Source organism: Lutra lutra, chromosome 7, assembly GCF_902655055.1.
Source record: "Lutra lutra chromosome 7, mLutLut1.2, whole genome shotgun sequence".
In the NCBI taxonomy this organism is placed as follows: domain Eukaryota; kingdom Metazoa; phylum Chordata; class Mammalia; order Carnivora; family Mustelidae; genus Lutra; species Lutra lutra.
In genome coordinates, this window is record NC_062284.1 from 112,027,628 (window position 1) to 112,044,697 (window position 17,070).

Below are 17,070 nucleotides of genomic sequence, written 5' to 3' on the forward strand. Positions count from 1 at the left end.
ATGGAAGAATGAAAGAACAGATATAGGGGGGTAATTTGAAGTCTCTGCTTTACATATAGGTGATGAAGATTTATTGATTCATTTTTATAAACTTGATCATATTCTTAGAAGTATCATTCAAGTTGTTATTAAATTTAATTAATTTAAGGATTTTTCCCTCTTATTTTTCTACTTTATGATAATATACATACCATTGCATTAATCACAGCTAAAATAAGCCCACCTGAAATTAGTTTATGCAAAATAGGGAATATATTAGAAGAATATGGAGGGAAACCTTGGAAGAGGCAACCTACAGCAGAAGGAAAGGCAGAGATTCTGTCAATAGTCAAGAAAACCTGGAACTGAGATCTCCAGCATAACGAAGACACTTTCTTCACCTGTTCTTTTCCCTTTGTCCATCAACTTCATTCTGTCAAAGCAGAATGTGTTTCTTTACTTGGCAAAAACAAAACAAAACAAAAACATGTCCAGTGACATCTTTCAGATGATATATCCAGTTGAGACTAGAGATGACCTCCCTTCCAAAGTCTAAACATATTGGAGGAATGGCTTCATTGGCCCAACTTGGGTCAGGTGTCTACATCTTCACCGATTAGCTGTGGCCAAATGGGCCAATCAGTAATAACAAGGCTTTTCTTGATGCCATCATATGACAGATGTGTGGAAACAGGGGGAGCAGTTCCTATAGGAAAGGCGGTCCTGGCTAGGGAATTGTATAGGCTACACTATCATTACACATGATGGAAAAACACAGGTCAGTGGTATGAATTAAATGAAAGGAAAGATAAAGGAGAATGGATCTATCCTAATGCAAAAAAATTGATTTATCTATGAATAAAGACCATTTGATAGGACTGCAATACATAGAATGTTTATTACGTGTCAGGAATTGTGCTGAGTGCTTTTTACATGTTGAGTCATTTATTCCTCAACCTATGAGCTAGAGATTATTACTCTTTTACAGATGGAAAATCAGAGCTCAGGGAGGTTAAGTAACTTGTCCTAGAACATATAGCTAGTAAGTAAGCGACATTTGTCTTAACTTCAAAGGTTTTAACTACCATGGTAATACTGTCTCATTGCTTCTCTATTTTCAGTTGGAAACTATGGTCATTTTTGATGAAGTAATTATTAGTTTTTTTTCCTTCCTTCTGTCATAACAAAGCTATGTGAACTTGATAAATTTTGAAATGTATCTGGGTCTTAATCTCTTTACCTGTAAAAAGATTGGGTTGTATTAAATTACTTTTCCCCCCTTGTTAATTCCGGTGACATTTTGTTTCTAAAGGCAAGAGCATGAGCTATTATATTTATAAAATTTTTAATTCATCCAATATTTTTGAGTACTTCCAAAGCTATATGTGTTAGGAACTGTGATGAAATTAAAGATATACAAGATGTAATTTCTGCTCATGGTGTTATCGAGGAGAAAACCAGAATTATTATTTTGTAATATTACAAGTCCAGAGAAGAGAAGCCTTCAGAAATTATATAATCACCAGCTCAAACATATTTTCAAGGTTTTTTCTCTTGGTTTGCCATCTTCAGTGTGTTGACTTCATTTTAAGGTTAATTCTTATTGTTGTTAGATTGCTGCCAATGGTAATTTCTGTTATGGCCTGACTCATTTGTATCTGTTAGGAGAGAATCCTCTCCCCTAAGCAGGACTACAAATCCTTCCCTCCAGTCTGACTGCGCCAGCATACTCCAGGACTATAGTGGTTTTCAGGTGTATTAGAATATACCCAAATTAGAATTAAAATCATCTAAGACCTAGCATAACCTAGATATCAAGTCATACTGCAGTAAAAAAAGAAACCCCAAATCTCAGTGGCTTAAATAAAGGTGTATTTTTTATTCATATATTCATCCTGACCTGATGAGGGTGGGTGGTGGGGTGTTCCACACTTTCCTCTTTTAGGGACCCAGGCTAACAAAAGCTTTATCATCTTCAATAATATTGGTTTTGAGACTGGGGCAGGGTAAACACTGTGAGAACTTATACTTGCAATTAAATTTTATGTCTGGAAGCGATACATATCACTTCTGCCCACAACCCACTATAGACACAACCCACTATAGACTATAGACTGTAACTAGTTACATGGTTCAGTGGGGTTGAGTGGCAGGGATGTATTATGAAAATATAATCTCTTTATATGCAAGGAAAGAGAGAGTAAGCAAGTCTTTACCATACTAGGGAATTAATTTACTGATTGACTTAGGCTAATTGAATTGCCCTTCTATAGCTGGAGGTTGGTTTGGTTACCTAAAACACACACACACACACACACACACACACACACACACACACACACACACACAGTACGCCATTAATGAGGAAGGAATAGGAGTGGTTGTGAACAGTGTGACTTATATGATGCTTTATCTCAATGAAGAAGACAGAAATTTCAGCCATGGAGGCAGGTCATAGAAAGGGATAGTTTGGCTAGTTTCATAAGTCTTTAAATCCATCAATTCATTTACTCTTTTGACTGGAAAGATTGCCTTTGCTCTTTAATAAGTGGATGTAGACTGAATTTCTATTTAAGGAGTTGGCTCAAAAATTACTTAAAAACATTTACTGGATTTCAAAGTATAGACTGTTTTTCCATATTTCTCATTGTTGTGGTTGCTGGCAATGGTTTGTCAACCTGGCTAGATATGTAGTTTTAGAACTGGCAAACAACTAAAATTTCATTAGACCATCCCCTTTATTCTACAGGTAAGAAAACTAAGGGCCAAAATGGGTAAAATGATTATCTCAAGGTCACACCTTTTTGCATGTAACAATAACAGTGCTGTCTTTTGAATGATTTCCTGTAAGATGGAATTCTCTAAGTAAATGTACCTAGAGCAATGCTTAGAAAATAAGAACAATTAAGAATTATTACAAATGTTTCCAGGACTGACATTCAATTGGTCCACACTAGCAGAAATGGAAACATTTCTCAACTATTTGGTAAGTAGCTGCTGCTGAGAACCTCTTTAGCTCCTCTCTGTGACCTCTTAGATCCCCCTATTATAATAATAGGATTTGTGTCAAAGGGTTGCTTTGAGAATTACATGATGGAGGTAAGAGTTTATCATGGCGCCTGGCACTCAGCAATATTACACCTAGCCTATTATTTTTATTATAGTCATTAATAAAATGGTAGTAGTAAACTTCAAACCAGTTCCTGCATGAATGTTCACAACTTTGGAAATGTGATAATATTCAAGTTCATTAACTTTGATTTGGCTAATCTCTCAATAAAATGGCTACTAGTGTATTCACTTTAACTTTCATTTTCATCTTTTCCATTGTCTAATGGCTAACTCCTCCTTGCCCCACCCACAAGACCCCACAGCTCTGGTTGGTGACTAAGAATTTGACACAGGCTGTGTAAAAGAATATAATGTACTGATAAGGTTCTATTAGTTCTTGGTATATGACAAAGAATGTTCTGTACCGTCTCTTGCTGAGCAGAACTTATCTGTAAGTTTTCAGATAAGCAAAGATGGGTCTAAAACCTAGCTGGTGAGGGAATGGTAGAGGAAGTGGTGGAGCACTTCTACTTGCTTAAGCAAATATCAGAAACTAGGAGTGATGAGAGGCAGAGGCAGGCAGCTGGTGTGAGAAGAGAGAGTGAGAGGGCCCAGGAACAGCAGTGGGTGGTGGTGGGGAAGCTAGAGCTTGTGGAGAAAACATCTTTTGACAGAGATGTCTTCTGGTGACTAGTAATGTGTAGAACCTTTTGGAGATATTTTCCTTCTTAGAAACAACCTAGCAAGAGAGAGGCAGAGTTTCAGTAATTCCTCTCCAGAGAGAGTAAAAGAAATGTTAAAGTTGGAACTGTTGTGAATTTTTTGGAAATTCATTATTGATCTGGAACTCAGTGTATAAAGATTTGTTCCCAAAGTCAGTTGTATAACTGATACTTCCAGTTCTGAGGTGGCAGCTAATCCTGGGCATGTCCTGGAAAGGGCCTTGATAACACTGTTCTGTCACAGGCTGAGCACATTGACTCAACAGAGCAGAGTCATTCGAGAAGTAGTTTCTGAGTGTATTGTAGAGACACCCAAATTATCTGGTATTTTAATATGTAATATACTATCCTACCAAAATACACTAAATTTTGGGCAAATATTCCTAGGACAGATATATATATATATATATATATATATATATATATATATATATATAATTTTTTTTAAAGCAGAAGGCAGTAGAGAAGATTTATTTTATTTAATTTTTAAAAAAAGATTTTAAACTCACAACCCTGAGATCAAGAATCACATGCTCTACCAACTGAGCCAGCCAGGCACTCCTGAGAAGATATGTATTTTAATTCCTACATTTGGAAAGGAAAAATGAAGGCCAGATGGAAAATCGGATGTTTTGAGGCATATGTAAAGTAAAGCTTTGAACTTGGAGATCTTAAAGTATTATATAAGGTAAGCTTTAAAGTGAAACATCCTTGCTAAAATTTTTTTTTAATGTGCCATGCTCTTTAATTTTATTCAAAATCTTATTTAGCTAATAACTACTCTTGAGATTCACAGTCACGTTCTGAAGAATAGGGTAACACTGTAATCACAAAAATCTATAACATAACTCCCAAAACTCAATGACAAAGGTTATATACAGAGATCTAACAAGTTGAAGTCTAGAATTTATACAAAATTGGTACAATGTATTGAATAAAGCAAAATGATTTCAAAGAGAGTATCTATCCTGAATCCCTCTGATTTATCCATGAAACAACTTCAGTGAAAAAATTCAGAAATCTGTTTTTTTTTCCCAACAAGAAGACACCTAGCCAATCTGTCCTTAAATCAAGGTCAAATTTGATTGACAATGTTGCTTAAATATTTTTAAAATGCTGTTTAAACTAAAAAGTAAATACCTATCTTACTTCTGACTTCTGAAAATGATCTAGAGTATGACTGATAAGACATTAGCCTTTACTTCATCTTACGATGGCATAAGCCTAAAATTTCCGTTCATTTCCGACAACCAAAGATTGTGGCCCTTATAGTAGAATTCTGTTGTTTGCAAGCTCTGCACAGGAACCTCTTTAGTAGAGGATGGCAACCATGCATTCAATAAATCATTGTTGAATGATGATCTACAAGCTCTCTGAGCTAGAACATAATTCTGGCTCTGCCAGTATCTTTTTCGTGTAACTTTAGACAGGTCACTCTACTTTTCCCTCAACTTTCTCTTCTTAAGAGAGATAACAGTCATAAAGATGACTGGAAACTACTTTGCTGAGAGCTTTTCCCTTAAAGGACTGACAGTAAATACCAGAGTCACAACGTCCAGCAAACCTAAGAAGAAGCCGAGCTTCTTGAGGACAGGGAACTTTCTGTCTTCTTTGAATCAGCTGTTATCTTATTTGTTTTTCTGTAATACAGTTCCTGGCCTATAAAAAGGCCTCAATAAATACTATAAATTTATGAACGTTATTAGGCAGATTGCAGTGTTGGCAGGCCAGTGCCTTGTAAATCTTTTTTCCGTGATCCTTTCCATACTCGGCATCTAAAACGCCGCCGCTATTTGTTTTGGGATAAGTACCCAAGGCATTTATTTAAAAATACCCAAGTCCAGAGAAAAAATTTTTTCTGTGCTTGGGGCACCACGTCGCTTTCCAAGTCGGCACAGCGCTCCAGGCTCGGGATCTGGGTCCCGAGGCTACAGGGAAGAGTTGGGTACGGGAAGCTCACCCTCCGGCCGTCCGATTGGTCGGCTCGCACTCCACTCACTCGGCTCGTATCTCTGATTGGACCCCGTGGCACCCCCTCCCTCGGCCCGCGACTACTTTGTGTGCCGGGGCTGCGCGCTGTGGTCCTCCGGCTCCCCTCGCGGTCTGGGCTGGTCAGAGCTAGGTCTTCGGCCCACTGCTCTGCATCGCGGGCGCCAGGAATTTCCCGAGTGCGAGCGGGTAGGAAGCATCCTAGGGAACCCCTGTCCCGCACCCCCAAGTTCTTTTTCCCGTACCGAATAAACTTCCGCCTCAAAGGGGCTGTCGCAGCCCCGGGTCGGGGCAGAGGCTAGGCATCAAACGCAGGCCCTTGTGGGAGGTCTTTCTGTCGGGTTAAATATGGAAACAGCTCTCACAAGATAAAACAGGGCTTCGCTAGTTGCATGGGGGTGCGATGCCATTCTCTGGTCACGCCGCAAGCTGCTGTCGAACGGCCAGACCTAGGCTGCAGGGGCTGAGCTGCCGCGATCCCCTCTAAAAAGTAGCAGGAAGCCTGCTTCAATCTCCAGTACCAGTGCTCCTTAGGGGCGCGGAATGAACTGGCTAGGGCCAGTCCGTTCCCCGGCTGTCGAGAATACAACATTCCCTGGAGATGGCGCTCCCGGGAATGGGGGAGTTCGGCTCGAGTCGCGCCGCCGTCATCCTCCGGCCTGCAGGCGGTAGAGGGCGGCCTACGCTCGTGTAGGAAGCAGGCGCCCAAGCGCAGCTGCTGCCCTGCTGGAAGTCTCCCGGTCCCTCTGTGACCCGCGGCTCTGCCTGGCAGCGGATGCTGCAGCTACGCTATCCACCGGCGCAGCGAGAAGGGGGCGGGCAGAAGCCGGAGCACATGCCAGGGTCGCCGTAGGTGGCAGCGGCCGGCGCATGCGCGCCCTCTCCCAGAAGCCTGTAACGCTGAGGGGCGCGCGCCCCCACCCGCGCGCGCACGCTTGCGCTAGCCAAGGCTTCCCCGCCTGCGCTCGTTGTCGGATCCGCTCCGGCGCGTGCGCGCGTTATCTCCGGCCGGCCGGAGTAGCCGGGTTCCCTCCGCTCCAGGCCCCCGCCGCACACCGCCCCCTCCCAGCCCCCAGCCAACCGGTCCCCTTCCTCTCCTCGCGGAATGGGGCCGGTGCTGCTCGGGGTCGCGCGCCCGGGACCTGGCTCGCGCTCCGTCTCGCGCTGTCAGCGACTGCCCCGCTCGCGCCGCCTCGCGCTCTCGCTCAGTCAGTGGCGCCGAAGGCTCCGTTAAGCAGCGGCGGCGGCGGTTCCTGTTTCCGTTTCTTCCTCTCCTTTCAGTCGGGAGTAGCATCCTCCACCCAGCCACTCCTCCCACTCCCCAACGGGGCAGCTGCGGCTGAGGGCTGTGGCGGCGGCGGTGGCGGCGGCAACTGGGGACGGCGGAGACCGCCTCTGCTCCCGCCTCGGGTAAGGGGGCGTTTGGGAGCCGGGCCCCGCGCGCCTCGGGGTCTGGGGCTGGGCTAGTGCGGGATTCGAGGAGGCGCCGGGGATGTGATCCGGGGCTGTTGCCGCTCTTTCCCCACCAGGCGTTCCCCGGGCCTGTTGCTGCAACTGCTGCTGCTTACCCAGGGGCTCCGGGAAAAGTGGGGAGCAAGCCCCCGGGACGCTCTGGCGCGGCCCCGGGGCGCGGGCTGGGGGTGAGGGGCGCCTGCAGCCGAGGCTGTCCTCGGCGTCGCGCATCCTTGCTTCGGGCAGGGGCCGAAGCCAAGGAGAGAAGGGATGGGGGCGGGGGTGGGAGGTGTCCCTCCTTTCTCCTCTCCACCTACCTGCCCTTTCGCCAGCAACTCGGTCCCTGTATTCACCGACTGTGGGGAAGAGGATGCTTGTACGTTACGGGCTTTTGTGAGGGGTTCTCGGGCGAGAAATCGGGGGGTGGACCTGTACAAAGATCCGCTCCCGGCGAGGGGCCAATGCCTGGGCAGTTAAAGGCGTGAGTGCCGCTGAACCCCCCCCCCCCCCCAACTGATGTGGAAATGATGAGCTGGCGGCTTTTGAGTACCTAAACTTATTTGGGAAGGTGAAATGAGTCCTTATTAGTTAAAGGAGATTTGTCCTGCAAGAGTGAGTGGGTTGTCGGGTGCAGCACCTGTTCTTTTGCTGTGGGGACTGCAATCTTAAGCCACACAGAACGTCAGAGATGCAGTGTATATCTTAAGTTAAATGGCAGTGTCTTGGTTAGGGTTTATCCCTGGTGAGCTTTCAGCGTTTTGCCGTATATTATTAGCCTTTTGATTGGAGGCCTTGGAGAAAGGCAGAGAGAGGTGGTGTTTCTTCTTCCCATGTTTGAATTAATTTACAGTGGACTTAAGCCAACTCTAGAAGGTGAACCTAGGAAAAGGCAGAATCCCCAGTAGATAACCCCCAACTTCAAGGTAACGCAGAACAGATTTCAACAAAAGTTTTCTATAAGTTTAGAATTAAGCTCATCATGGGTAACTGACTGCACTTTGACTTGGCTCTCTTTTGAAACTGTAGGCAAGGTTTCATTATAGTTTTTTTTTTTTCTTTCTTCTTGTTACTCCTGGAGGTAAGTGTATATTTATTTACTTTATTTAATTTAAATTTCATGTTTTTATACATAGTTCTTTTAAAAGGTGCATCATATCTATGAAAACATTTTGGAAAGAAATTAAGCACAACAGCACTATACTGAAATATTGGAGCAAGTTGTGTTTTCTCTTCTTTAAAATAACCTAAAAAATAACCTAAAATTCAGTGCCAAATGATAAGATCTTGTACATTGCCAGCTTTGTGAAATATACCATAAAATGTGTATACAAAGTGGCAGTTACTTGATTTATAAATACTATAGTAGTAACAATTAAGGTGGGCATTCAAACATTTGTATTTGTGAATTTACAGTTTAATATATAGAAATGTAGGGAGTTAGAAATGAATAGGCTATTAGGACCATTGAAGAGTGATTTAGGGCATGGATTTTCCTTTTGCTGCTTTTATAAATTGAGAATTGTTACTTGAACTGAAGAGCTGAACAGCTGGAATGAAACTTGTATAGATTGCAGAAACATGCAAAAGTGTATCTTTGAGCAAGTAATGAGTTAATATGAGTGGTATGCTGTGGTTTATTAGGGTAGTGATTCAAAATAATTTCCATAAAATATCATACCATGTAGATTGTTTAGGATGTTCTTAAATTTAAAGAGTCACTTGAAGTTGTTTTCCTACAAGTCATCCTATTTGAGATGTATGGAATTGAAAAAACAGTAATTCTGATTACATTATGCAATGTTTGATTTCAATTTTAATTAGTTATTTTAAAGTACTGGAATGTCCTTAAAAGTGGTGAATTTTGAAATTCTCTCATGGTTTGGAAAAACTTGTGTTGTTGTTTATTTTTTTAAGTGCAGTTATATTAGTAGGTTGGTCTGGAGGGGGAGCTAGTGCCAAAGCAAAGAATAGCTTAGTATGTATTTGAACTTTTAAAAACGCCCAAACCCAGATTTTTATGACTAAAAGGAACATAAATTTTTAATTAAAAGAGTAAGGGAATTGATATGGGCATATATCTGTACTTGGTCATTTGTGGAATATATATATATGTATATATATGTTTTATATTACAAATTACTTTAAAAAATCTTTTCATGATTTAAAATAATGGAAAGTATATGCTTAAGGCTTACTGAATTTCTCATTTAAAATCTCAGAAAAATATGCCCCATAATGTAGAGTGTTTGATAGTCATTTCTTGTGCATTTCATCACAAGGGAAGTAGTCTTAATCCTTTGTGCTTGTTGTTATGTTCTTAAATTTTTTCTTTATAGTATCTGCAGTCCTAAAATTTCAAAAATCAAATAGAGTCTTATATGGGCAAAGATATTGACTGGGTAGTAAGCTAAGTATTTATCAAGAGTAGAGATACTTTCATTAAGAAATGGACCTTTCAGACATCTGGAAAGCACAATCCCAAGGTCACTTCTTAACCTCTGTCTCCTGTAATATGATGCAGTGAGTCTAGACTGTTTACTAAATTGAACTTGGGCCTTTGAATATAAAGCAATTATTTTTTGGTTTATGGCACTTTAGTAGAGTTCTCAGCTGTAATCAGGTATGCAAATTTACTTCTCACAGTTCACATATTCTTGGAATTCAAGGCTAGAAACTAATAATGTATATATTAAAATTAGAATATTTTGTTTTCTGAAGATAGTGGTTGCGGTTTGTTCTATATTGCTGTGCATTATGTCCATTAAGTAAACAGAATCTCAGTGATGATAAAATAAAAAATCGATTCTTTGAAAAGAATGGCAATATCTGTGAGATAAGACTAGTGAGGTGTTTACCCTTTTTAAGGGGTTTATGCTAGAAGTTAAACAATGTTCTATAAAACATGCCAGAATATTTTTATGTATCTTTTTCAATTTCCTAAATGGTTATTTTTGATTTACTATAAACTGCATTAAGTCTCTTGTTTTAATTAAATGGTAAATACACCCACTTCATATTATAGAACATTTATAAGAGTTTCCATTTTATAATCATAAGAGTAAATATTAAAAAAATAGGTTTTTTTTAACTAAAAAATAAAACACAACTGGGGCACTTGGCTGGCTCAGTTGGTACAGCATGCAACTCTTAATCTCAAGGTTGTGAGTTCAAGCCCCATGTTGGACATGGAACATACTTAAAATAAAAGGACAAAACAAAGCACAGCTAAGATTCTAAACAATGCTGAAACTAAAGTATTATTATTATAGTACTTTTATACCTTGCATCAGTACTAGTCCTGTTAGTACTCTAGTCAGCAGTAGTGTAGTATGGTGTAGCGTTTAGAGGACCCATTCAAGAGTTTCTTTGGTTTCCTTCTTAATGAGTATGTGGCTTATGTTTCTGTACTATTTGGCGTATGGTTTCTTTTTGGCAGTTGGAATTATTATTAAATTGTAGTTTGCTATAATGAGACAAACATGGGAAAGATATTTACAATCAGTTTTTAAAAAACTGTTTTAGGGGCGCCTGGGTGGCTCAGTGGGTTAAGCCTCTGCCTTCGGCTCAGGTCATGATCTCAGGGTCCTGGGATCGAGCCCCACATCGGGCTCTCTGCTTGGCAGGGAGCCTGCTTCCCCCTCTCTCTCTGCTTGCTTCTCTGCCTACTCATGATCTCTCTGTCAAATAAAAAAATAAAATCTTAAAAAAATAAAAAAAAAAACAAAACTGTTTTAAAGGGACACCTGGGTGGCTCAGTCGTTAAGTGTCTGCTTTGGCTCAGGTCATGGTCCCAGGTTCCTGGGATCAAGCCCCGAATTTGGCTCCCTGCTCAGAGGGAAGTCTGCTTCTCCCTCTTGCACTCCCCCTGCTTGTGTTCCCTCTCTTGGTGTGTCTCTCTCTGTCAAATAAATAAAATCTTAAAAAAAAAAACAAACAAAACCATTTTAAAATTCCCAACTGAAGACTATTATATAGGGATGTATAAGGTATATTTTTTAAGAGATTAGTCTCATGTATGAATCTTTTTTTCTCTCTCCCTTCTGCTCTCCAGCCCACTCTTTTTCAACCTCCCTCCATATACCAAAATTTTCACTTTGGAATAATTAAGGATCAAACCAATAAAATGAATGGTATCACTTGCTGGCATAGGTTTTTCTTCCTTGAGTAAATAAATGACCGTATTACCAGCCTCAACAATATTCTAAACATACAACCCATATAAACTTTATATGATACTGTACATTTTACTTTTTTTTTTTTAAGATTTTATTTATTTATTTGACGCAGAGAGTCAGGCAGAGAGAGAGGAGGAAGCAGGCTCCCCGCTGAGCAGAGAGCCCAATGTGGGGCTCCATCCCAGGATCCTGAGATCGTGACCTGAGCTGAAGGCAGAGGCTCAACCCACTGAGCCACCCAGGTTCCCCTGTACATTTTACTTTTAATGGAAGAAGAACATATAGGGCGTATGGAATTATGCTATATATTTCAGTATTAGTTAACTCATATTTGTTACAGAAAGCAGAGCTATATGGTTAATTTCATTTAAGTTTTCTTTTTATTTATTTATTATTTTGAAGATTTTATTTATTTGGCAGAGAGAGACAGTGAGAGAGGGGGAGTGGGAGAGGGAGAAGGAGGCTTCTGGCTGAACAGGGAGCTCAACGCAGGGCTCGATCCCCTGACCCTGGGATTATGACCTGAGCCAAAGGCAGACGCTTAATGACTGAGCCACCCAGGCACCCCTAAGTTTTCTTTTAAAAAGACTTTATTTACCAAAACCAAATAGCTCATTTACCTATTTTTAAAAATATATTTTTGTGATAATTTTTTTGTTTTGTTTTGTTTTTGGTCAGAAAATGACATGTGAAGAGGACATATGTTTCAAGTTTGATGTGGTTCAAACTTGCTTTTGCTGTTATTCTCTTTTGTATTTGTTCTGTAGTATAACTTCACTTGAAGCATTGGAATAAATCTTTAAAGATCACTATTGAACTGCTCCTTATTTTTGTTTTATTTTAGAACTTGGGTTTTTCCCATTTATTTTAACAATAGGATAAACTGAAAAAATATGACAGCATACCGATGTTTTGATTGGATTTAATGTTCTTGTCACAGTCTTGATGACTGGTTAATGTAAATAAAGTTCACATTATAAATATGTAATAAAATATTGATATTAATCATAGATGTAAATGAGAAACTAATATTTATTTTAGAATCTGAGTTATGAGAAATAATACATGATAATAACTTTAAATACTATAACTTTCTGATTATAAATGAACAAAAGTAACAAAAATGGGAGATTCTTCTATTTATTTACTGCAAACATATAACTAAAATGAAAATGAACCTTTTTTGTTTTTATGTACATCTTTTTATTCAATTGACTGTTAATGAACCATGACTGAATTTCAAATTTTTAATAATTTTATGGCTGGATTATGTCCCTTAAATGAGATATGAAATCCCATTAATATCTACAGCCAGAATAAATTTGCATGTGGTAAAAACAATATTTACAAATCATCAAACTATAAAAGCATAGCAATGTTATTAAATGACTTAAGTCATCATTCCATAAGCTAGTTTTAAAAATCATTTTCATAATTTAAAAAATGTAATTGATCATAATATCTTGATTGGTAGTAAAGGTGGGAAAAATGTAATTTGTAGCTTCTGTATTATATCCCTTGTTTCAGACTTTAGCTGTGTTTGGGGCAGATAGTGAAGGGAAGGAGACTGAGAGAGGCCCAGGATCTTAGTGGTTGGTGAGCCTGGTTTGTTTGTTGGTGAGGGAGAGTTCTTCTTAGTTTTTCTTTGTCCCTCCATTTCTTTCTTTTCCTTGTTTGTCATCCATAACTCTCCCAATCATGGTAGAAAATGTGGGAGTTGACAACATCCTTCTAGGATTTTTTTTTCTTAAAGTTCACAGAACGTTTCCTGGTAAAACATTAGCCTTTGTGTTACAATAGATTTATTATAATGATTTCATTTCCTCTGAGGCAGTAGGCAAGAGACTGGGGTAGTGGTTATTATTATTTATTAAAAAATGATTTTGTTACTCCATGTAAAAAGGGATATTGGGTTTTGGTTCATTCATTGTTAAGGGTGTTGTATCAGTTACATTATTATGTTTAATATTTAATATATCATAATCCCCCTCTTCCAGTTTCCTGGAATGCATTCTTATGTCTTCTTTGTTATTTCTGTCTTCATCTATGGAGTTTCTGTCTATAAGGGATTGGTTTTTAGAACATCACTTCACCTTCTTTGTGTGCCTCGAAAAATGTAACAAAAAAAAAAAACAAAAAAAAACCCCAAACTATACTGTGTCCCTTGGAGAGAGCTAACAAACTAAAATGAACAGCAATGTTCTCCATTCATGGGACTATGATTAGCAGGTTTAAGCCAGTTATTGTGAAAAGTTCACAAGGAGAAAGTGTATGTTTGATAATTAGGGCACTCATCATTTGGTATCTGACTGACTCAGATTTTTTTTTTTTTTTAATATTTTATTTATTTATTTGACAGAGATCATGAGTAGGCAGAATGGCAGGCAGAGAGAGGGGGGTGGGAAGCAGGCTCCCTGCTGAGCAGAGAGCCCGATGTGGGGCTCTATCCCAGGACCCTGGGATCATGACCTGAGCCGAAGGCAGAGGCTTTAACCCACTGAGCCACCCAGGTGCCCCCTGACTCAGTTTTTTAACACACGGAAAGAGAGATATATTCAGCTGAGATTGTGTTCTATTTTTCATGTCTTGAATTCTTTGAATAACCTCTTAATTCATTCAGTTACCAAATGTCAAAAGATTGTAATTTTGAGAAACCTATTCTTTTAAACTTGGAGCTTAAGCTAGGGTAAGCATTTAGCTTTCTTTTTATAAGTTTCAGATTTTTCTTTCTCTTTTAGGAAATTTGTCGAAACTCTAGAGCTTTTAGAAAGGTGGTAATTGAAATTCTTTTTTTTTTTTTTAAAGATTTTTATTTATTTATTTGATAGGTAGAGATTACAAGTAGGCAGAGAGGCAGGCATAGATAGAGAGGGGGAAGCAGGCTCTCCGCTGAGCAGAGAGCCCGATGCGGGGCTCCATCCCAGGACCCCGAGATCATGACCTGAACCGAAGGCAGAGGCTTAACCCACTGAGCCACCCAGGCGCCCTGGTTATTGAAATTCTTGAGGCCAAAAGGGTCTTTTGTTAGCTTGGGTAAACTAATGCTCAGCAGCATGGGAAATGTAGGTTTACTAAGTAATCCTGACTGCTTCCTCTGACATAATTACAGATATCTAGGCCTCCATTAATTAAAACGCTGTTCATTTTTAAGGTTCAAACAGTGGTATTTCTCATAGATGTAAAGCATTAATTGTTATGAGAGAGAGCAAGGAGCCCAATGTGGGACTTGATCCCAGAACCCTGGGATCATGACCTGAGCCAAAGGCAGACGCATAACTGACTGAGTCACCCAGTCGTCTGTGCATCTTCTATTCTAAACTGCCTGCGGAGGTTTACTTAGAGTGGTGCAGATCCTATCTAAAAGGAAATAATGATCAATAATGAAAGTGTTTTCAGGGGCGCCTGGGTGGCTCAGTGGGTTAAGCTGCTGCCTTCGGCTCAGGTCATGATCCCAGGTCCTGGGTTCGAGCCCCACATCGGGCTTTCTGCTCAGCGGGAAGCCTGCTTCCTCCTCTCTCTCTCTGCCTGCCTCTCTGCCTACTTGTGATTTCTCTCTGTCAAATAAATAAATAAAATCTTTAAAAAAAAATAATGAAAGTGTTTTCAGAGGAATTATGCACATTTCCTATGTGTGTATTTGTGCACTTCCTGTTACTTTCTGTATCCATGGAAAACGTAAGGTTGGAAAATAAAGTACCTAACTTTTGGAAATTTTCAAGGGAAAAGGATCTGAAGTTTGGGAAAAAAGCTTTTTTTGTGTGTGTTTCAGTGATACTTTTATTTTTTTTAAGATTAAAAAAATTTATTTGAGAGAGAGAGCAGGGGGTGTGGGGAGCTGCAAAAGCGGGGAGAAGCAGACTCCCTGCTGAGCAGGGAGACCCATGCAGGGCTTGATCCCAGGACCCTGAGATCATGACTTGAGCTGAAGGCAGACACTTGAGGGACTGAGCCACCCAAGGCACTGCTAGGGATACTTTTTGACATAAAATTTCCTCAGAGCTCTGTGGACTTAACGCCAAAATCCGAGTTCCTTCTTAGTCATTTTTTGAATAGCTTTATTTAAGTATAAATTATATCTCATAAAGTTTCCAGCTTTAAGTTTTATTTATTTTTTTAAAGATTTTTAAATTTATTTTAGAGATAGAGCTCACTAGGTGGGTCAGGGCGGGGAGCGGGAAAGAGAGTCTTAAGCATACTCCCTGTGGAGCACAACTCAGGGCTCCCTCTTGTGACCCTTAGATCAAGAGCTGAGCCAAAAGAGTCAGACTCTTAACCTCCTGTACCACTCAGGTGCCCCACAGCTTAAATTTAATAAGGTTATATATTATTGTGCAACCATGATCACAATTTAATTTTAGAATACTTTCATTCTCCAGAAAGTTCTGTCTTGCCCTCCTTCCTCATCCTTACTCCCACTCCCAGCCCCAGGCAACCACTGACCTGCTTTTTGTTTCTGTAGTTTTGCCATTTCTAGAAATTTGACATTAATAGAATTATACAATATGTATTCTTTTGTGTCTGGCTCCTTTCATTTTGTATAATCCCGTTTAGTCATTTGAACGAATGGTTAAAGTAGAAAAGCTCCAAGCCTGGAATCAGGAGATTGGATACTAGTGTTAGCTTTGCTACCAAATGTGTATACTTGGGTAAGCCACTTATTCCCCCTGGGCGTTTGTTTTTTTCCCATGCAATGAATTATTTTGATTTTCTTCTATTCCAGTTTTTGCAGCTGGGTAGACATTCATTGACCTTTTGTATCTTAACTCTTCCCCCTAAATATAGTCACTTCATTATTACTTTTTTAATCAAAAATGAGGTTTATGGTCTAATTTTTTCTTTTTTTTAAAGTTTATTTGAGATAGAGAGGGAAGTGTGTGAGCTTATGGCAGGGAGGGGTGAAGGGAGAGGGAGAGACTCTTAAGCAGACTTGACACCTGACTTGGGGTTTCATTTCATGACCCTGAGATCACTACCTGAGCTAAAACCAAGAGTCAGGTACTTAACCAACTGCGCCAGAAATGTGCAGAAAATGAGACTTATAGTCTAATACTTGAGTTAGCCATGGGCAGTTTTGGGACTATCTTGAAGAAACAAGATGGCTGATTAAACCTTTTTTTTAAGATTTTATTTATTTATTTGATAGAGATCACAAGTAGGCAGAGAGGCAGGCAGAGAGAGAGGAGGGAAGCAGGCTCCCCGCTGAGCAGAGAGCCCGATGTGGGGCTCGATCCCAGCACCCTGGGATCATGACCCGAGCTGAAGGCAGAGGCTTTAACCCACTGAGCCACCCAGGCACCCCTGATTAAACTTTTTCTTGAACATTTCTTAGTTTATGTGTGTAACTGAGAATAGGGACAGTCATAAAGCTGAGTAAATGATTTTTGAAGAGAATAAAGGCAAAGTTGAATAATTCTCAGAGGTGGGGCTTTAAAAATGATTGAAGCTTCTTAGGAATGTAAGAAAAAAACTGTGCTTTTTAGGTTTTTTTTGTTTGTTTTGGGAATAGAATACAGCATGGAGAGATTTTAGCTAAGTTTAAACCAAGTTGGGTTCAAGGCAACCAGGTGAGATTAGACTGTTTTTCAAAGAAGAACCAATGAAAATATATAGCTACCGTTGGGAAGACTGTTGTAGGGCTCAGGTAGAGGCAAAACTGAGAGGTAACATTCAGGTGACAAACTAAGGGGAAAAAATCCATATAT

General features: G+C 40.0%; 1 protein-coding gene across 7 annotated transcripts in view; it reads left to right on the top strand.

The window, feature by feature from the left end:
- FUT8 (fucosyltransferase 8) overlaps positions 1-17,070 on the top strand; it is a 391,770-nt gene that overhangs the window by 74,073 nt on the left and 300,627 nt on the right. The window contains exon 1 of one of the 7 annotated variants that reach the window (XM_047736704.1): positions 5,818-5,930. The exons of 3 other annotated variants lie outside the window; for them this stretch is intronic. The gene's annotated coding sequence lies outside the window, so the exon portion shown is untranslated. Of the gene's footprint in view, positions 1-5,817; positions 5,931-7,028; positions 7,152-17,070 lie in introns of those variants that run through there. 3 more of the 7 variants (XM_047736707.1, XM_047736713.1, XM_047736706.1) reach the window with 3 other exon arrangements.